Here is a 22920-nt window from a genome sequence, read left to right on the forward strand (position 1 = left end):
GGGTTTCACCATGTTAGCCAGGATGGTCTCGATCTCCTGACCTCGAGATCCGCCCTCCTCTGCCTCCCAAAGTGCTGAGATTACAGGCGTAACCCCAGCACCCGGCCATTAAATGGTTCTTAAAGCAAAAAAATAGCCCAAAAGTTTTTGTGACAGCGATTTTTCAGAGACTGAAAATGATATGCTTTTACCCTTTTAAAATTTCAAATCTTCAAAATACCAGTCTGTTTTAAAAGTTTCTGCTTAGAATAATTTGCTCTTTGATGAAAATGCCTTCTGTCCTCCTAAGGTCTCTTCTGGACTATAGAGAAGTAAGGAAAGTACCAATTATGTGCATTTTTTCCCCTGTTACTAATTGCCTTGAACCCCTTCAATATCCCGCTGCAAAGTTTCGGGTTGTAGATGAGGACATGAATGATAGCTGGCACTGTGGGAAACAGGACCGGAATCAATGAAACAGATGGCAAAAAAACCACATTTTTGTAAATGTAACTTTTTTTGAGGAGAGAGTGAATGATTACTCTCCTGGAGGCAAAAACCTATCCATCCTCTAGAAATGAGACACCTTTTCTGCAATTGCAGATCTTGTCTGCGTTGGGAGCATGAGTGTCATTGGAAGGTAGAAGGTCAAGCTGAGATGAAAGTGGATTTAGCTTTGGATAAGGGGATTCCAGCATGGAAGAGCAGCTCAGGGAGACCACCAAGTTCTCTTTAAATTACACTTTTTTTTTTTTTTTTTTTGAGACGGAGTCTCGCTCTGTCGCCCAGGCTGGAGTGCAGTGGCCAGATCTCAGCTCACTGCAAGCTCCGCCTCCCAGGTTCATGCCATTCTCCTGCCTCAGCCTCCCAAGTAGCTGGGACTACAGGCGCCCGCCACCACGCCCGGCTAATTTTTTGTATTTTTAGTAGAGATGGGGTTTCACCGTGTTAGCCAGGATGGTCTCGATCTCCTGACCTCGTGATCCGCCCGTCTCGGCCTCCCAAAGTGCTGGGATTACAGGCGTGAGCCACCGCGTCTGGCCTAAGCTACACTTTTAAATTTAATGATTTTCCATTTTTTTCTGTTTCTTCTCTGGATCTTTTTTTTAAAAGCAAAGCTTATAGATATTAAAGTTGATTACCATTCCCTTATTCATTTATTATTAAACAATTTATTAAGCCCCATGCATCAGGCTGTGTGCTAGATAATAAGACAAAAATTAAGGAAATTTTTCACTTTCAAGGAGCTCTCAGTTTAGTGGCAAATGGGGCCAATACCACTTAACATTGTTCATAAGGAAACAGCTTCTGTGGATCTGCAGTTGTTTAGAGTTAGATGTGTTCTCAGATACGTAACTAAAAAGAGAAATCTTTGATCTAGAAATTAACTTTTTGTGAGTAGCAAGAATTTATCTTTTCTAGTTTCAGGTTCAAACTAGCTTTTAAAATTAACTTTTTAAAATAAGGTTGGTTTTGAGACTCCTTTTAAAAATTCCTTTGGCTAAAATAGCTTTGGAATAAAAGGGGAAAATGTAAAAAAAGAAGCTCTCTTGTTCCCTAAGTGAGAGCAAAGATATTGCAACAGGCAAATCTTTCTCTCACCTGCACTCATTTTCATTTGACATGGTGCAATTTTTAGATCTTTTTATTTCCTTAAGAAATTTGCATTTGCCAGAAAGAAAAGCATGCAAATATCTGTAAATCTCTAACCCTGTTTCCTCAGGTTGGGTATATTTTCACAAAGCCTTCTAGATTACAAAGACATTAAGAATAGTATAATTTAGTTCTATTTTCTTTGTTTTGAGCAGCAAATGTTTCTGGCAATTAGCATGCATCCATTAATGTTCTATGCTTGGAATTTTTATTTTGGGCTTTAACACGAAGATCTAACTTTTTTGATGGATGTATTAAATCATAATTATGTTTCTTAGTTGATGTTAAACTAATACGACTATTTGAAAGAAAAAAAACCCTAAATGTTTTATACAAGTTCTAAATATTTAAATATTTTGAACATATAAACTCTAATTTTAAGATCACACTGTCAACCTTATAAATAATGTGTGTGTGTATGCGTGTATAATATACAGATAGAGAAACAGACCTAAATGAAGACTGTGACAAATTCAACACATCAGAAAAAGAATTAATTGAAAATAACTGATAATGAGATTGTCCACATACATTACAACTAGTTAAAAATGGCCTATCCAGCTAACGGGCAGGGTGTACTTTGCACACTAGAGGCAGTGACAACACCCTAAATGCACAAAGAAAAGATAAAAAAGATAGTAATACATAGTGATAAGGAATCCAAAGAGGGATGTGAGAGGGAGCAGCCGGTGGAGTGAGGGCAGCTGGAGGGACAGCGGCTCACATGGCAGTCAATGGTGGTCTCTGTGAGGAGGTCATTCCTTTCGTTAGCAGACTTATTCCTGGACTCTTCAGAGGCCCTTTGAGACCAATAACGCTAGTTCCAGGAAACCTGTCTTTAAATAGTTTGCTGTTTGTATAATAAGGCGTTTTAGAAAGGAAACTGAAACGGAAAGAACAGATGATTCTTTGTGTATGCGACTAATTTAGTTTCTATCATTATGACACTTGCTGTTCTAGAAAGTTACAGGAGAAGATAGCGAGAAAAACCTGGATGGAGATTGACAAGGCTGTGTTCTTATTCAGCTCCACTGCTGCCATCTTCATAAGCTCTCTGGGCCTCGTTTTCTCATCTAAAAAGTGGCACAGCTAGGCTCAATGTTCACACATTCCCGTTGAGCTCTAAAACACATTATTTTAATGTGGGGGGTTGCATCTAACAGGAAAGTCTATGAATGCTCCTTGGTACACAATCATGATGAGTTCACTAGCAGACATAGCGCAGTCCTTCTCCTGGGAGAATGAGAAAAGAGCATGACTTGAAATTACTGTAAAAGATGACCAGAAAAACAAATGGGGGAGAAAAAACACTTCCCATTGAAAAATAAATTTGAAGTAATCTGGAAACACACTTGCATGATCGTTATCTAGAACTGGAATTTCAGTGTTTTCTGTAGAACTTTCATTAAGTATCATATTTCCTGTAATTCAATATTCATGTATTCAGTAAATGTTTTCTAAGAACATGTTGCTTGCAAATCATCAAGTTTGGTTTTGGGAGGAATCAATATGTTCCCCACGTTAGGGGAACAGCCTTTTCTGGTGATTGAGCAGACATAAAAAAACAAAATTATTAATTCATGTATGATGTTTGCTTTATTCCACAAATATTTGAAGTTGCTTACAATAATGTATATCCTAATACAAGTAGACAATCAGAATAGGGAAAATATAGATGAAATGGAAAGCAATGTTAGACTAGAGATCCACAAGCGATAGAATTCCGCAAATGTGCCAAAGTTGAGGTGAAATTTTGTCTTTGATCTTAGCAGTGGCCAAAGCTAAAAGAGAAGTTGAATGTCCGTGCAAATAAGAAGATGTCAACTCTTTAAGAGAGGCAAAGTCTTTGCTAGAATCTAGACCTGAAAGATATTGCATGCAACTTTAGTTTTGGGGGATACTGTTTGATGATTATATGTATTGAGCACTTACTATGTGCTAGGCATGGTACAAAGTGTTTTACAAGTATTCTCTCATTAATCTTAACAGCAACTCTGTGAGCCAGGGACTATCATGTTATTGATGACAATGCTGACGCTTGGAGAACCCAATAAACTTTACATAATACATAGTAACAACTGGAAGCAGTACCTGAACAATTGGGGAGTCTATCGTCTTCATCACTAGGTTATACTCCTCCCGGAGCAAGCTTCCTGCCTCTTCTAGTGAGGCTGTAGGTCCTAAGCTACAAGCCAGCAACAAATACAGCACAAGATTTCGTAAGGCTGTTGCTTATAACATCTCTGAGGGTAAGCAGGGGGCATCACACTGAAGGAATTCAGGAAAGAATTTTTGCTGTAAGCTGAAAATGAGTAAGTCCTTAGTAATTCTTTTCATTGTTGAGGTTTTCAACCTGGTGTGGGATATACTTCACAAATAACCTTTACAAAATATATTTTTTCTCCATTGTGGTCTTGATGAAATTGATCAGGAAATAGTTCCAGGCAAGAGTCTGAAGTTACTCTTTGTTGACTGAAAGGCAGATCAATGTGAGGCAGGAAGATGTAGTGACTATTGCTCTGCCTTGAAGGCATCTAGACCTCTGTTAGTGCTCTTGCTGTGCCTCTTCCTAATTGTGAGATTCTGGACCAGGTACACAAATCTCTTTATCTCAGTTTCTTCATCTGTAAAATAGGGATACTAATAGTATTTACATATAAAATTATTGTAAAGATTTAAAAAGATAACATAGAGTCGGACACATTGTAAACTCTATTGTGAGCTAGAGAGTCTTCTCTCACTCTTTTCTCTTCTTGACTTCCTTCCTCAAAGATTTCCTCCCTTCCCCACTTCCTTCTCCCTTGATTTTTCCCTGTCCTCAACTTTTTTCCTCGCCACTTCATCTCTGTCTCCAGCTTCCCATTTTTCATCTTCCTTCTCGTCTCCCTCTTCATCCCAATTCGTCTTTTACGAAGTTGAGCAGATAGCTTAACTTAACATCTCATCACAAATCAGAGGTACCAAACCTGAACCCTTCCTGAATGGATAGAGCCACTTACTTAAGAGATTAGCCCAGAGGATAACAAGAATTGTCTGGGAAGACAAAGGAAGTAAAATGTTGTGGGCGAGTACACAGGAGCAAGTTATTTCTTCTTGTGGATGTTAGGGAAGGATTCACAGAGGAGTGATATTTCATTGGGTCTTCAGAAATAAAACCAGTGGATAAGGTTGAGGAGAGGGAGAAGGGATACCAAAGCTTAGAAATGATGATTACCAAGACATGTACATGAGGAGGAAGCAAGTGCTTAAATGTTCTTGGAAGGTAGAAGACTGATGCTATGCAGGAGATGAGGATAATAAAGCAGTTTAGGGACAGATTTTAAAACTTTCTTCAATTTTATTGAAATTCACTCTAATTGTAAGCTTCCAAGTGGATGCCAGTTAGCTCTCAATACATTTGCTTGTGATTCTCTTAAATGCGTAATGTTTAATGAAGTGATTTGGAACAATAAATTGGTTTTTACTATAGTTGTTTTCATTTTATTGAACCAAAATACCATTATGCTTGCTGTATTAGTCAGGGTTACCTAGAGCGACAGAACTAATAGGATAGATGCGTATATATAAAGGAGAGTTTATTAAGTGTTAACTTACACAAACACAATGTCCCACAATAGGTTGTCTGCAAGCTTGAGGAGCATGGCGAGCCAGTCTGAGTCTCAAAACTGAAGAACTTGGAGTCTGATGTTTGAGGGCAGGAAGCATCCAGCATGCATGGGACAAAGATGTAGGCTGGGAGGCTAGGCCAGTCTTGCTTTTTCACGTTTTTTCTGCCTGCTTTATATTCGCTGGCAGCTGATTAGATTGTGCCCACCAGATAAAGGGTGGGTCTCCCTTCCCCAGCCCACTGACTCAAATGTTAATCTCCTTTGGCAACACCCTCACAGAAACATCTGGGAAACAATACTTTGCATCCTTCAATCCAATCAAGTTGACACTCGGTATTAACCATCACACTAAAGCCAATGATATTTCATTCAACTTGAAAACTTGTTTATTTTATAGGACTTTTTGGATTCAGGTTATAAACAATAAGTCATAGTTATTAATATTCTCAGTTCACCACCATAGTGTATATTTTTCATTCTTTCTTTGTGATTTGTTGATATTTATGGTCCCTGACTGAAAAGTTGAGAATATGTATTCTTATTATCTACTATGTTTTTCCAAGAGTTATAGAAACTGTCTCCATATTTGTTTTGCAAACATAATTTCTTTTCTTTCAGATTTGTTTCTTTATACTGGTATTGGAACTGTGCCTGATCTAGTGAAATACTGATTTTCACATACCTCAGTATCTGAATCTGACCTTTTTTTTTCTGATCTGGAGAAAGGAATTTTCTTTTCTTTTTTTTTTTTTTGGCCATCAGGCAACAGTGAATCGAGATCCTTGACGAGCAATGGAACTTAGAGGTTGTAATAAACCACAGTTGCTTTCCAGAGACTATTATTTGGTCAAAAGCAGTACCTTCAATTGTATTTTGAAAACTGAAAAGAAAGATTATTTTAATTAATTTATTATCCTCTGTAGTAAATTATGACGGTAATAGCTTCCAATTAATCAAACCTACCTGTATCATTGACCCACTCTGACTCTGAGCTTGGCCATGTGATTTCCTTTGACCAATAGGATATTAGCAAAGTGTTGCAAGCAGAGCCTTCAAGGGCACTTTAGCACAGGAGCTCTGTTTCTCTTGCTGCTTTTGGAACCCAGCTTTTGTGCAAAGAAGCCCTGGCTAGCCTGCTGGAGACCTGTTGCCAAGATGATAACCAGCACCAACATAAAGGAGTGAGGCCTTCCTAGGCCGTCCTGCCCCACCTGAAAAGCCGAAGAACTGTAGCTGCATGAGTGAGTGAATCAGCAGAAGAACTGACTGGCTGAATCCACCCCAAATTGCCAACCCACTGAATTCTTGAGTTAATACGGTGATTGTTGTTTTAAACCGCTAAGCTGGAATGGTTTGTTCCACAGCAGTACTGATACATTGTATGCCATTCTTTTATATGTAATCTTGCCTATAATGTGTGAACATTTGTATATATATCAGAATTTGGGCCAGATAAAATATTCAAATTCTTTTAGTGGAATCATATTTAATAACTCAATATATCATGAAAAATAGAGTTTCAAAAAGCATAAACTGGCTGGGCGTGGTGGCTCACGGCTGTAATCCCAACACTTTGGGAGACCGAGGCAGGTGGATCACGACGTCAGGAGATCAAGGCCATCCTGGCTAACACAATGAAACCCAGTCTCTACTAAAATACAAAAAATTAGCTGGGCGTAGTGACAGGTGCCTGTAGTCTACTTGGGAGGCTGAGGCAGGAGAATGGCATGAACCTGGGAGGCAGAGCTTGCAGTGAACCGAGATTGCGCCACTGCACTCCAGCCTCAGCCTGGGCGACGGAGCAAGACTCCATCTCAAACAAACAAACAAACAAACAAACAAAAACAAAAAAGCATAAACTTACTACACTGATTAAAACACAACACTGGAAAAATAATGATCTGATAAATATTTACTCATTGTTTCCAATCTCACCTATTTATAGAGTAGATTTGAAGCATCCTATGCTATTAAAACATGAAGATCCAAGGTAATTAAACGTAGAACAAGAATCAGTTCAGAAGATCAGACACACAGATGAAAAGTACATGCCAAGGATACACTAATTATTAGGATAAGGAGGTCAACTTTGGTCCAACCTTCTTGATAGCCAAGAAAAAGTGAAAATTTGGGGTTTTTACAGTTCTTATTCAAGTAGGAAGCAGAAAAGTTCTTCTGAAGAACAAACCTTTTTTCTTTCCATAGAAGAAACTTACTACATGGACCTTAATTCCAGACAATAGGTTTTTTATGACAGTGGTCCCTGCTTCTCTGTAGCTTCGCTTTCCAGTTTCAGTCACCCATGCTTAACCAGAGTTCAAAAATACGTGAGTACAGTACAGTAAGATATTTCAGGAGAGACTACATTCACATAATACTTACTACAGTATATTGTTTTATTTATTTTTATTTATTTATTTTTTGAGATGGAGTCTCGCTCTGTTACCCAGGCTGGAGTGCAGTGGCGCGATCTCGTCTCACTGCAACCTCTGCCTCCTGGGTTCAAGCGATTCTCCTGCCTCAGCCTCCCAAGTAGCTGGGACTATAGGCACCTGCCACCACACCCAGCTAATTTTTTGTATTTTTAGTAGAGACGGGGTTTCACCATGTTGGCCAGGCTGGTCTCGAACTCCTGACCTCATGATCCGCCCATCTTTGCCTCCCATAGTGCTGGGATTACAGGCGTGAGCCACTGTGCCCGGCCTGATTACAGTTTATTGTTATAGCTCCATTTTTTTATTAGTTATTGTTGATTTCTTAATTTATAAATTAAAGTTTATGATAGATACCTTTATATCGGAAAGAACATAATATATGTAGCATTCAGTGCTATCCATGGTTTCAGGCATCCAGTGGGGGTCTTGAAACGTATCCCATGTAGATAAAGAGGAGCTACTATATGGTTTTACAAAAATTATGCCAATATTTTTCTAATGGACATTTTTATATTGTCTTCCATAAAAAGCTTAAGAATGAACATAATTTAAGATCAAATCTTAAATCACCTCAGGGCTTTCTTAAAGGGACCAGGTACCTAGGTATGATGATTTTTGAGGAGTTCTTCAGGTTAATGAAAGAGCTTGGTCAGAATCTAGCTCCTAACCTGGTTCTAACAAGTGATTAGCACTTGAGACGTGAGTGCAGAATGAAGGAATGTACTTATTGAGCGAGGGGTCAGCATGAGGAACTTGAGGGACTGTGGTGACCAAAACATCCATGATCCCTGCCCTCATTTTACATAGATTAGTAAAGAGACATGTATGAATCAAGTAGTCACCCAATATATAACCACCCACTGTGATACATACCACAAAGCCAAAACTCACGAGACTTCTTCCCAATAGTGGGAGAAGGGCTCTCCCGAGGAAACAGTGTAAGCTGGGATCTCCTTGGTGAGATAGTGCTACCAGGTAAAAGGAGGGACCGTGGGGGGACAGCACACCTGGCAGAGGATAGAGCGATTTGCCAAAGTGCTGAGGTCGCAGGACTGCAGAGCCGACCAGTCAGGGATCTGTAAGAAGGCGACTGTGCCTGAGATGAAGCTGCAGCCATCCGGCCTTCCACACACTCATTTCTGCATATGGGAATTCTATCAGAATACTTCTCTGTTGTTTTACGCATTTTCCAGGTTTTCTCCATTTAGCACTTAATATTTCTGTACTGGAAAAAAAATAGTTGTTTGTAAAAGATAACCCTATGAAATACGAAGAAGTGTCACTTTGCTGATTTTTCATGGCTTTGTCTTCTGTTGTGCTGAGTGTCCTAACTATACCAGTGGCACTTCATGTTAAAAATTAATTAAATCAGCAAGTGCTGGCAAAACAAAACACCGTCAAATGTGATTATCCAAATTCCTCTTGAGAAGCAAGAGATATTATAGCATGTTACTGGGCCTCCCTTCAATTCCGGTGACTGTGTAATGAGAGATTTTTGCTGTTGTTAATTCTCTACGGAATCATCATAAATCTTCATCCTTTCAGGATGAGTTTGACTTGAAAGAAGAACTAAAAGGACAAATTTCAATAAAGAAAATAGATAATCACATTGAAAAATGATGGTTATCGTGAAGAGTAAACTATATAAGGTAATAAGACTAATTTCTTGTGTGGCTCATAAACTGGGGCTTTAAAGAGTCTAAGTGTTTTTGAGTAATAGCATCATTGGAATAAGCATAGAGTCCCCAAGGTGACAATTTCAAAGGACAACACACTTAAGTAATTAGAATTTTGGAATACATGTTTTAAAAAATCAGTTTGCTTCATTTAATGAGATATATTTATTCATTAATTCAACCAGCCTTTATTCAGTGACTTCTCTGGGACCAGTTCTATTTTAGGTGCTTGGGATAGATCAAGGAATGAAACAGAGATCCCTGTCCTAGAGGAATTTACATTTTAGTATCATGTAGAGAGATAAAGAGTAAATGAAATAAGTAAATAAATCATAAATTATGTTAGAAGTATAACGACAATGGGCTGGGTGTGGTGGCTCACGCCTGTAATCCCAGCACTGTTGGAGGCTGAGGCAGGTGGATCACGAGGTCAGGAGATCAAGACCACAGTGAAACCCCGTCTCTATTAAAAATACAAAAAATTAACCAGGCGCAGTAGTGGGCGCCTATAGTCCTAGCTACTTGGGAGGCTGAGGCAGGAGAATGGCGTGAACCCGGGAGGCGGAGCTTGCAGTGAGCCGAGATGGGGCCACTGCACTCCAGCCTGGGCAACAGAGCAAGACTCCGTCTCAAAAAAAAAAAAAAAAAAAAAAAAGGAAGTATAACTACAATGACAAAAAAATAGATCAGAGTAAAGATGATAAGGAATGTACCAGACTTATGCACCTAACATCATAAAACCAAAACCTGGCACCTCTTTTTCATTTCATGATTGCAGCCTTGTAAACTAAGTAGTTTTAACTCTTGAGTTATATTATTAACTCTCACAATCTTTTGATCCAGTGAGTAAAGGAAAAGTCCTCAGCAACAAAATCTAGCCACATGAACAGAATCAGGTCTATTAAAATCAAGCCCAGTCTCCTTGCTTTGCATTTTCAGAGGCTCAGCCTGGCTTTATTAACAATTGTGTTTCTCCCATGCTCAGCCTTGATGTTTCTCTCTTGCTCCTGCTTGCAGTGCCTCAGAGTTGAGAGTTATGCACAAGTAGTGCAAGAAAGGCAAGGTTTCCTTCCTTGTTGTCAAAGGCAACTCTGACAACGTTGAGATCTGGAAAAGCATTCTATTTGTTCCTCTGTTACCATCAAAGAGCCTGAGAGTATCTCAGTGGGGCAAAGGGAAATGATTGACAGCAACATTGGCCACCAGCAGTTCTCAGAATGGATTGAATATTGTGAACCACCTAATTTTTAAGCATGGGTTAGATTAACTTTGTTAAAACAAAACAAAACCAAAACATGTCCTGGAATTTTCCTCAAACAATTTACAATTTACTGTAAAGACAGTAAAATAATTTATTGATTGAATAATTCTTACCCTGAAATTCTAATTCCTTGCACCTAGCCAATTGTGTCCCCATTCCTAAAAATTCATATGTTGAAGTCCTAATCCCCAACACTTCAGAATGTGCCTGTATTTGAAAATAAGACCTTTAAAAGGGTAATTACACTGAAATGAAGTGATTAGGGTGGGTGATAATCCCATATGACTGGGATCCTTCTAAGAGGAGGAAATGTGGCCACAGACACACAGAGGGACACAGGGAGAAGACAGCCATCAACAAGCCAAGGAGAGAGGCCTCAGAAGAAACCAACCCTGCCAACACTTTGATCTTGGACTTCTAGCTTCCAGGATTGTGAGAAAATGCATCTCTGTTGAAGCCACCCATGCTGTGACATTTTGTTACAGCAGCCTTAGCAAACCAATACACTGAAAAATAAGCTGGGTCTGGGATCCATATCTTACTGGTTGTTAGCTACCAAAATAATTTAAAACTTTACCCCAGCATACATACAAGCCAGTTGTTGCTGCTACCTGTCTCTCTCACTCCCCATTTTGTGTCTCTTCTCAGTGGAAATGAAGCACTTGTGCTTTGCTTATGAACTTACCCATCAGAACCCCATCCCATCTCATTTACCCCAAAGATTCCAGGAGGTGGGAGATCAGAGACACATTTTTCTTACTGTATTAATCAGTCTTCTTCAACAGAATCAATAGGATTTACATAGATATATAAGAGGAGTTTATTATGGGAATTGGTTCCTCATTATGGAAGCTGAGAAGTCCTGTGATCTGTTGTTTGCAGGCCAGAGAGCCAGGAAAGTCAGTGGTATAATTCAGTCCTAGTTCTAATGTCCGAGAAGCTGGGGGGGTGGGAAGGCACGGGTGTGGTACTGGTGTAAATCTGGAGTTCAAAGGTCTGAAAAGCAGAAGTACTGATATCCAAGGACAGGAGAAGATGGATGTTCCAATTCAAGGAGAGAGACAGAAAATCTCCCCATCCTCTGGCTGGGCCGGGTGGCTCACACCTGTAATCTCAGTACATTGGGAGGCTGAGGCAGGTGGATCACCTGAGGTCAGGAGTTTGAGACCAGCCTGGCCAACATGGTGAAACCCTGCCTCTACTAAAAATACGTAAATTAGCCAGGTGTGGTGGCAGGTGCCTGTAATCCCAGCTACTCGGGAAGCTGAGGCAGAGAGAATTGCTTGAACCCAGGAGGTGGAGGTTGCAGTGAGCCTAGATCGTGCCACTGTACTCCAGCCTGGGCAGAGAGAATTGCTTGAACCCAGGAGGTGGAGGTTGCAGTGAGCCTAGATCATGCCACTGTACTCCAGCCTGGGTGACAGAGCCAGACTGTCTCAAAAAAAAAAAAAAAAGAAAAGAAAAGAAAAGGAAAGAAAGAAAATGTGCCCATCCTCTGCCTTTTTGTTGTCTCTGAGCCCTCCAGGATTGAATAAATCTGTCTACATTGATCTTCTGTACTCAGTTTACTGATTTAAATGCTAATCTCTTCTAGAAATATACTCACAGACATACTCAGGAGTAATGTTTTACCGTCTGTTTGGGCCTCCCTTAGCTCTGTCAAGTTGACACAGAAAATTAAGCAACACACTCACAAAAATACTGTGGAGCCCTGCTCTGCTACGTGCCCTTTATTTCACAGGTTATGTAACTACTCTTGACAGAGGCTAAATGAAGACCAAGTGTGATGAACCATCTAGGAGAACACACTTCAGTCAGATCGTTTTTTGAGTTACATTTATCCGGTGCACTTGATAAAATTGATAAAACTTGCTTCAGATAAAGAAGCACTGGAAAATAAAAATCCAATAACTTGATTTTTGCCCCCACTGCTATCCCTCTCCTGTGAGATGTTCTTGAGCTAGTATTTACTTTAACCTTGCATGAAGTTTAGTAAAGAGTCTTTCTTCGATCTTTTGAAGAAACTGGATACTTTGGTTTCCGTACTATTTCGTAAGTATTGATATAATTTCATTTTCCCAATAAAACCTGAGATATTGTATATTTAGGCATCTTTTGCTCCCTTAGCTCTCTTCATTCCCAAACTTTTCCAGTTATTTTTCTCCTTTGTCTCTTTTGGGGCATTTCTTATTCCTCTTGCTGCTTAAATGTTGGTATTCCCCAGGTTGCCACTGTAGGGCCACTTTACATTGTTGTTGTTTTTGTTATTGTTGAAAGGGCTCTCATACACACGTTTTTGTAAACAGCTTTGTCGAGATATAATTCACATACTGTTCAATTCATTCGTTGGAAGGATATAACTCATTGCCTTTTGGTATATTCACAGAGTTGAGCATCGATCACACAGTCCACATTAGAATGTTTTCATTCATCCGAGAAGAAATCCTATGCCCCTTAGTTATCACCCCCAATCTCTCCATCCTTCCTCCCCTCCCTCAGTCATAAGCAACCACTAATCCACTTTCTGTCTCCATAGATTTGCCTATTCTGAATATTTCATACAAATTAAATCATACAATACGTGGCCGTTTGTGACTGGCTTGTTTCACTTAGCACCATATTTTTAAGGTTCATTTATGTTGTAGCATGTATCAGTACTTCATTTCTTTTATGACTAAATATTCCCATGTACATGTGTACCACATTCTGCTTACCCATTCATCAGTTGATGGACATTTGAGTTGATCCACTTTTTGACTGTTACACATAATGCTAAAGTGAATGTTCATGTACAGTTTTGTGTGTACATATTTTTTTATTTCTCTTGCACATATACTTTAGAGTAAAATTGCTGGGCCATATGGTAATTCTACATCTAGTCATTGACAGAGACTTTGAAGAACTGCTAGATTATTTTCCAAAGTTCTCATCTCTTCTTGTGGTTTGGGCCACCATAACTAGCTTTGATCATGGTCATGGACCTTGCCATGGAGCTGTAGAGAAGTGCAGGGTATTCACTACTGATTGCACTTCCTCCTCTTTAGCCTTCCAGCCTTCACCATTTTGCTCCTCAAGCCAACCCCTGCATAGAAGCCAGAGTGAACTGTTGAAAATACTTATCTAGGCATGTCATTTTCCTATTTTAAGCACTCCCATGGCTTTCTATTATAACTTGTTGGAGCCCAAGCCCTTTGTAACAAGGTGCAGAAGAGCACCTACCGTCCAGTCACTGCCCAGCTCTCCAGCCTTGTCTTTCTCTCCTCCCTGCCTCCCATTCAGATTGCACCAGCACTTTATAGCTCCAGTCCCCCTCCGACATTATGCCTCAATCTTTGCAGTTAAATCATACACATCTGCTTGTAGGCCCAGTCTGGGTTATTTTCAATTTGAGGTTTTTGGAGGTCGCTTTTGACTTTAAAGGTAAAAAGTTGAAGGATATTTACAGTAGTGGTTGGAGTCATCTGCTGACCACTCACTCTCACTGGATGTTTTAGGAGCTTCCTTCCCTGGTTCTTTTACCTGGACACTGACCCCTGCATTCACAAGCCCGCAGTCTGGGGTCAGTACACCTCCTTTGTGCTCCTTAATGACTCAGTGGGTTGTTACAATGTTGAAGTACTTCCTCACCCGTTGGCAAATAGATGCTCTTCCAAGTTGCCCAAGACTGCACCACCACCTCCACTGCCCTGAACCTACCCAGGGCTCCCCAGATTTCCTCATGCTCCAGCAGCAGAAGGACTCAATAGCCCCCAGAATCTGCCCTGGCACTGTTACAGGTCTGCCCTGTGTCGGTGTCCCTGTGCCTTAGTTGTAGAATGTCAACCCTGAGTATCCCACTGAAGAGCACTTTCTGCTTGTGATTCAATGGATACCCCCAAAATACTGGTGGAATGAACAGATGAATGAGTAAAAATCTTTTTTCCTTTCATTTGATGGTTAGATATCAATGGGTAAAACCACTTTTTAGATCTAATACTGGTTTATCTGGTCACAGACCCTTCAAGAATATTTTATTCACCATCCAAATGGCATTAATATTTATTGAAGGCTAGATGAGGAATTTGCCTGCTATATTTCTGAAATCATCAAAAAGGATGATGTTCTCACTTGCATTGCTCTCTCATGAAAAATCACTCCTAAAAAGGTAGCTCAACCTGCTGCTTTGACTTCCTTCAGTAACATGGAGAGCTCAAGGGAATCGTTAAAGAAAAATCATACATAATGAAACATGATTATTTTAAAATTTGTGGTTTCCATTGATTTCTAAAGTAGAGAAAATAGATTTGCTTTTATATTACATATTTTTTCTCACTAGAGGTATTTTCAAAAATTAAATGAGGTGGGCACATTGAATTTATTAAAAGGATTTGCCATTTATTGAGGAAAAAAGCCCTTAGATGCTTCACATACTGTATATTAACCAAAAGTGTAAACAGTCACCTCTATATATGAAAATGTACCTTGCAGATGTGGTATAGCATAATCCCAGAACTTACCTGCTTCAGCTTGTCAAAGTGCAATAAAATAATGACACACAAATATCAAAATTTCAAAGTTCTAGAGTATCAAGTCTGTCATTAAGTATAAGAAGATGCATATGTGTGCACACAGAGGGTGTTTATACGTCTAAAAAACTGATTTTGGAAATTATATTTGGGAATGTTTGTGGACCTATGTTTTTCACTGAGGTAGAGTTTTCCTTTAAACAGACCATTAGGTACATGAAAGTTAAAAATAAATGCATGCATGGTTTTCTGAATGTTCTTTAACTTCACTGTGGCTTTTATTTATGACTTGCCTTCATTTCCTCAATATGAGCCAAGTTAAACACAAATAGCTCTCAGATAGAACTATTGTACCTTCATCATTATTGATACTAATCAATAAGTAGGAGGAACACAGACATTGTCTGCAGCTGGGGTCTTCAACCTACCTTTGATGTCATTAAACATAGAGGTAACTGATTTCTCTGTTGACCCTCTTATTCAACTGTGCAGGCCTGGTGGTAAGAGATTCTGTTAGTTTCATCTGAGTATCTTCTCACTCCCTTTTCTCCCCCGCTAGCTCTAGCATGTAGTAGAAATTTAAAGCAAAACAAAAAACCAATTTATTGCATAGGTCAGCTCTGTTCTTTACTGAAATTATGTTAAAAAAAAAAAGGCACAAAAGAAAGTTTAATATGATGTTATCTTCATAGCTTTGTGTTAGATTTTTATAAGGATTTTTTGTAGAATAACTCTGCATACGATGCTTGCAGTTTTGGAGTAATTTGGAGAGAAGTTGAAGAAGATTTTCTTGGATAATTAAACATTTGATATGTACAAATTAAGTCAATGAAAAATGAGTGAATTGAATTGGCTTTTTCAGACCTGAAAAGTTTTATTTCAAAACATATAGTTTATGTATATGATTTCATTCATTTATTCCCTGATTGTGCATTTACTATGTTCCAAATGCCATTTCAAACACTTGGGATACACCAGTCAATAAGGCACAATATCTGTACTCATAAGGTTTTCATTTCCTTGAAAAGAATACAACAAATAAATAAAACGAAAAAGAATCAGGTAGTAAAGAGTGTTAGGAGTAAAATAAGACACTTATTTCATAGAGTGTCTTTGTGTGGGGATGGAGAATACTTTGATTGGCCAGAGAAAGTCTTGCTAAATTGGCAACATTTGAGCTGACGTCTCAGCAACAAGGAGACTGCCAGGTGAAGGTTGGGGCTAGCAGATTCCAGGCAGAACAGTCATCAGGAGAAAAGGCATGGAGATTCAGGTGGCAGCTAAGGTCAATTAGCTAACAGCAGACACTAGATTGTGATCATATTGTTGCTCTGTCCTCATTATAATAGATAGTATGTTTAAAATTGTTCCACCAAGACTTAAACCAGACAAATGATCCATTTGGAAGTTAACAAATATATACTTGAATCATTTAAGCACCTTAAAAATGTAACTAACATTGGAGGTGCCGCCGTTTCATCCGTCCTCGGTCTCTGCGCCTTTCGCAGAGCTTCCAGCAGCGCTATGTTGGGCCACAGCATCCGGAGGTTCACAACCTCTGTGGTCGTAGGAGCCACTATGAGGAGGGCCCTGGAAAGAATTTGCCATTTTCAGTGGAAAACAAGTGGGCGTTACTAGTTAAGATGTGTTTGTACTTTGGATCTGCATTTGCTGCACCCTTCCTTATAGTAAGACACCAACTGCTTAAATCACAAGGATGTTTCAGTTCGTCCATTTAACAGATATGAAGAGCATTTTAAGAGATACAGCCTCTGGAAATGGATCAAACTCTAACTCATGGCATACTAGATATGTTTGTCAATAAACTTATGACATGAAAAAAATGTAACTAACATCAATTAAACAAATGATTAGGTTGAAAGATACAACAGTCAAGAGTTGCACAATGGACTTTCTAATAATTGATGGGTATTACTCCTTTCCCTTCTGCACAAAACATAACACATCCAAATTTTCAGTGTGTGTAGTATCAGTATTGAAAAAATCCTTGACCCTTAAAATGTTTTGCCGTTTAAGAATAAAAGTTCATTGCACTTTATTCTTGATCTCTGATCACTACTGAAGGATATTCAAAGAGAGAGGTTATGATTTAGCTATAACCTGTTCTCGGTGAAGTGATAGCTTTGATGTCCAGATAAAAGTACTTTTCAGTTCTAACAAAACAAAATAAAAAGGTGTGCAGAAGATGAAAGTCCTCAGGTAATATAAGAAGAGAAGGAAAATATTGAGATAAATATCTTTGAGGTCTCCAACCACTTTTTATATTCCTAGTGAATAATTTGGACTAAGTGGTTTAGCCATGACAAAACCTTGCAGAGTGGGATCATATATTTGAGGGAAATAATATAGAGTATAAGTTCTACAAACATAGGAATTATGCTTTTGCTTTCCTCTAAAGGCTAGGATAGGACTTTATCCCCAGTATATGCTTCATAAATGCCAGTGATGAAAAAGAGGACTACTGTACTTCAGGGTCATTTTAATGAGATAACAGATCAGAATGGAGTTCTGGAATCTTACTCATATTCAAACAAGCAAGTACTACATTTCAGAACCTAACATCTAACAGACATCTGTATTAGTCAAGGTTCTCCAGAGAAACAAAACCAGTAAGAGATTTATGTGTTTAATCCATATACTTTTTGAGCCAGATTTTCTCATTTATAAAGTGCCTTTTTCCATTTTATAAAGATAGTCTGACAGATAGCATGTGCTTTCCCACACAAATCTGTCAGCTCGCTCATCTTTATCCACCACACCCACCTATGGTTCAAATCTGAAAACTTTCCAAAGTAGAGTATGCCAGTCAGCTAGAGGCAGTTAGATGAAAATTGAAAAGTAAAAATTCATCTTAAATCTTTGTTTATCTGAGATCTAAGCTTCACCACAGTAGGTAACTGCTGGATGGATAAAGGTCTTAGTCAGCTGGGGCCTTTGTGGCATCTCTCAGGCTCCAGGTGGGGTATACAAATAGTATATTACTCTTAAATGTGTATGTGTTACCCTTAAGAACCACTTCTTTAGACATTTAGACATCCAAGAATGTCTAAGAAAACCCTTATTTGTACATTGATACATGGGCTCGTTTTAAAAAATCAGAGCTTCTTACAATCCAAATACTTTCTTGGAAACCCAAAGTGTATATCTTGTGCTGAATGATAAATTCTACCTCTCCTGTAGAAGCCCAATAATATCTTCAGTGAAAGGGGATGACAAACATTTCACATGGAAAGAGGTGGATGTTTTTCTTGGAAAACTCAGGGTGCATGTCATTTCTTAAAAGAAAAATATTTTCTTTTCTGAAGTACACATTATGGATCCTCAGCGACATTTATTTAAGGAGAGGCCTACAATGAGTCTAAGCTCATAAATCTTGTTTACTGTTCTTTTCCTAATCCAGTGGATAAGAAAAATCAGACTCTACATATTATATTCTGTTCCCCCATTGTTTTTAGTTGTGCTAGCCAGATTTTATTTTTAATTTTTGTGGGTACATAGTAGATATACATATTTATGAGTTACAAGAGATGTTTTGATACAGGCATGTAATGTGTATTAATCAGATCAGGGTAAATGGGGTATTCATCACCTCAAGCATTTATCCTTTGTGTTAAAAACAATTTAATTATACTCCTTGAGTTATTTAAAAATGTACAGTTAAAAATGTACTATAGGGCCGGGCGCGGTGGCTCAAGCCTGTAATCCCAGCACTTTGGGAGGCCGAGACGGGCGGATCACGAGGTCAGGAGATCGAGACCATCCTGGCTAACACGGTGAAACCCCGTCTCTACTAAAAAATACAAAAAACTAGCCGGGCGAGGTGGCAGGTGCCTGTAGTCCCAGCTACTGGGGAGGCTGAGGCAGGAGAATGGCGTAAACCCGGAGGCGGAGCTTGCAGTGAGCTGAGATCCGGCCAGTGCACTCCAGCCTGGGCGGCAGAGCCAGACTCCGTCTCAAAAAAAAAAAAAAAAAAAAAAAAAAAAAAAAAAGTACTATAGTCACCCTGTTGGGCTATCAAATACTAGGTTTTATGCTAAGTGTATTTTTGAACCCATTAACCATCTGCACTTTCTTCTTATCTCCCCACTAACTTTCCCAGCCTCTGGTAACCATCCTTCTACTTATTTTAATTTTTAGTGCCCACAAATAGATGAGGACATGTGAAGTTTGTCTTTCTGTGCCTGGCTTATTTCACTTAACACAGTGACCTTCGGTTCCATTTATGTTGTTGCAAATCACAAGAACTCATTATTTTATAGCTGAATAGTACTCTATGTGTATATGTATCACATTTTCTTTATTCATCTGTTGATGGACACTTTGATTGATTCCAAATCTTGGCTATTGTGAATAGTGCTGTAATCCACATGGAAAGGCAGATATCTCTTCAATATACTGAATTCCGTTCTTTTGGGCGTATACCTAGGAGTGGAATTGTTGGATACTATGGTAGCTCTATTTTCAGTTTATCGAGGAACCTCCAGACTATTCTCCATAGTGGTTGTACTAATTTACATTCCTGCCCAGAGTGTGCGAGGGTTTCCTTTTCTCTATATCCTTGCCAGTATTTGTTATTGCCTGTCTTTTGGATATAAGCCATTTTAATTGGGATGAGATGATATCTCAATGTTTTGATTTGCATTTCTCTGATGATCAATGATGTTGAGCACCATTTCATATACCTGTTTTCCATCTTTATGTCTTCTTTTGAGACATGTTTATTCAGATCTTTTGCCTATTTTCAATTCAGATCATAAGTTTTTTTTCCTATAGAGTCGTTTGAGCTCCTTATATATTCTGGTTATTAACCACTCGTCAGATGGATAGTTTGCAAATGTTTTTTTCCCATTTTGTGGGTTGTCTTTTCACTTTGTTGATTGCTTACTTTGCTGTTCAGAAGCTTTTCAGTTTGATGTGATCCAGTTTGTCCATTTATGGTTTGATTGCCTGAACTTGTAGGGTATTACTCAAGAAATCTTTGCCCAGTCCAGTGTCCTGGAGACTTTTCTCAATGTTTTGTTTTAGTAATTTCATAGCTTGAGGTCTTAGATTTAATTTTTAATTCATTTTGATTTGATTTTTATGTATGGTGAGAGATAGGAGTACAGTTTCTTTTTCTTTCTTTCTTTCTTTCTTTTTTTTTTTTTTTTTGCATATGGATATCCAGTTTGACCCACACCATTTATTGAGGAGGCTGTCCTTTCTCCAGAATATCTTCTTGGCACCTTTGTCAAAAATGAATTCACTCTAGATTAATCTCTGTGTTCTCTATTCTCTTTCACTGATCCATGTGTCTCTTTTTATGCCAGTACCATGTTACTGTAGTTCTGTAAGATAAAGTCAGGTAACATGATTATTCCAGTTTTGTTCTTTTTTTTTTAGGATAACTTTGACTATTCTGGGTCTTTTCTGGTTCTATTTAAATTTTAGGATTTTTTTTTTTCTATTTCTATGAAGAATGTCATTGATATTTTGATAAGATTACATTAAATGTATAGGTTGCTTTGGTTAGTATGGACATTTTAACAACATTAATTCTTCCAATCCATGACCATGGGATATCTTTCTCTTTTTTGCGTCTTTTCTTTCTTGCATTCTATGCTTTATAGTTTTCACTGTACAGATCTTTCACTGCTTCAAGTTAATTCCTAGGTATTTCATTTTATTTGTGGTTATTGTAAATGGAATTACATTCTTGATTTGTTCTTCAGATGTTTGCTTTTGGCATACAGAAATGCTACTGGTTTTTGTTTGTTGATTTTGTCTCCTGCAACTTTACTAGATTTGTTTATCAGTTCTAATAGTTTTTGGGGGAAGTCTTTAGGTTTTTCCAGATTTAAGATCATATCATCTGCAAACAGGGATAATTTGACTTCTTCCTTTCCAATTTGGATGCCCTTGTTTCTTTCTCTGGTCTGACTGCTCCAGCTAGGACTTCTAGTACTGTGTTGAATAACAGTAGTGAAAATGAGCATCCTTGTCATGTTCCCAATCTTAGAGAAGAGGCTTTCAGTTTTTCCCCATTCATTATTATACTATTTATAGACCTGTTGTATATGGCTTTTATTATGTTGAGGTATGTGTCTTCTATATCCATTTTTTTGAGAGTTTTTGTGATGAAGGGATGTTGAATTTTATCAAATGTTTTTTCAACATCAGTTGAAATGATTATATGATTTTTGTTCTTCATTCTGTTGGTATGATGCATCCCATTGATTGATTTGCATATATAGTACCCTCCTTGCATCCACGGGATAAATCCCACTTGGTCATGATGAATGATCATCATAATGTACTGTTGAATTCAGTTTGCTGGTATTTTGTTGAGAATTTCTGGATCAATATTCATAAGTGATATTGGCCTGTCATTTTCTTCTTTTTTATGTGTCTTTGTCTGATTTTGGTATCAGGGTAACACTGGCCTTGCAGAATGACTTTGGAAGTATTCCCTCCTCCTTTATTTCTCTGAATCATTTGAGTAGGATTGATATTCGTTCTTCTTTAAATGTTTAATGAAATTCAGCAGTGAAGCCACTGAGTCCTGGACTTTTCTTAGCTGGGAGACATTTTATTATGGCTTTCATCTCCTTACTTGTTGTTGGATTATTCAGATTTTGGATTTCTTCATGATTCAGTCTTAATAGGTTTTATGCATGTAGGAATTTATCCATTTCTTCTGGATTTTCCAATTTATTGCAGATAGTTGCTTATAGTAGCCACTAATGATTCTTTGGATTTCAGCAGTATTAGTTATAATGTGTCCCTTTTCATTGTTGATTTTATTTATTTGAGTCTTCTCTATTTTTTTGTCAGTCTGGCTAAAAGTTTGTCCATTTTCTTTATCTTTTCAGAAAACCAACTTTGCACTTTTTGATCTTTTGTTTTCTTTGTTTCAAATTTATTTATTTATGCTCTGAACTTTATTATTTCTTTTCTTCTACTAATTTTGGGTTTGGTTTGCTCTTGCTTTTCTAACTTTTAAAGATGCGTTGTTAGCTGGCTTATTTAAAGTTTTTATTCTTTTTTGATGTAGCCACATATAATTATAAGCTTTCTTCTTAGTACTACTTTTGCTGTATCCCATAGGTTTTGGTAGGTTGCATTTCTATTATCATTTGTTTCAATATATTTTTCCATTTTCTTTCTAATGTCTTCATTGACTCACTGATTATTCAGGAGTATATTTTTAAATTTCCGTATGTTTGCATAGTTCCCCAAATCCCTCTTGTTATTGATTTCTAGTTTGATTCCATTGTGGTCAGGGAAGCTGCTTGATGTTATTTCAATTTTCTTGAATGTTTTAAGACTTGTTTTGTGACCTAACATATGGTCTGTCTTTGCAAATGATCCATGTGCTGTGGAAAATAATGTGTATTCTTCAGCTGTTGGATAAAATCTTCTCTAAATACATAGTAGGTCCATGTGTTCTGTAGTGCAGATTAAGTTCAATGCGTCTTTGTTGATTTTCTGTCTGGAAGATCTGTCCAATGACAAAAGTGGATGTTGAAATCTCCAGCTATTATTTTATTGGAGTCTATGTCTTTCGTTCTAATAGCATTTGCTTTATATATCAGGATGCTGCACTGTTTGGTGCATGCATATTTACAATTGTTATATCTTATGCTGAATTGACCCTTTTATCATTATCTAGTGATTTTCTTTGTCTCTTCTTATGGTTTTTGTCTTGAAATCTACTTTGTCTGATGTAGGTATAGCCACTTTAGCTCTTTCTTGTTCCCATTGGTATGGAATATCTTTCTCCATCCCTTTACTTTCAGTCTG

The 22920-nt window shown here is 38.1% G+C and overlaps 1 protein-coding gene and 1 pseudogene across 9 annotated transcripts in view; both read left to right on the forward strand.

Moving 5' to 3' along the window:
• The window catches only part of MCTP1 (multiple C2 and transmembrane domain containing 1), a 595101-nt gene that overhangs the window by 141000 nt on the left and 431181 nt on the right, over window positions 1-22920 (forward strand). The gene's annotated exons all lie outside the window — the stretch shown is intronic.
• LOC140711557 (cytochrome c oxidase subunit 7C, mitochondrial-like) lies at window positions 15140-18057 on the forward strand (annotated as a pseudogene).

This window comes from Chlorocebus sabaeus, chromosome 4 (assembly GCF_047675955.1).
Source record: "Chlorocebus sabaeus isolate Y175 chromosome 4, mChlSab1.0.hap1, whole genome shotgun sequence".
Classification (NCBI taxonomy): Eukaryota; Metazoa; Chordata; class Mammalia; order Primates; family Cercopithecidae; genus Chlorocebus; species Chlorocebus sabaeus.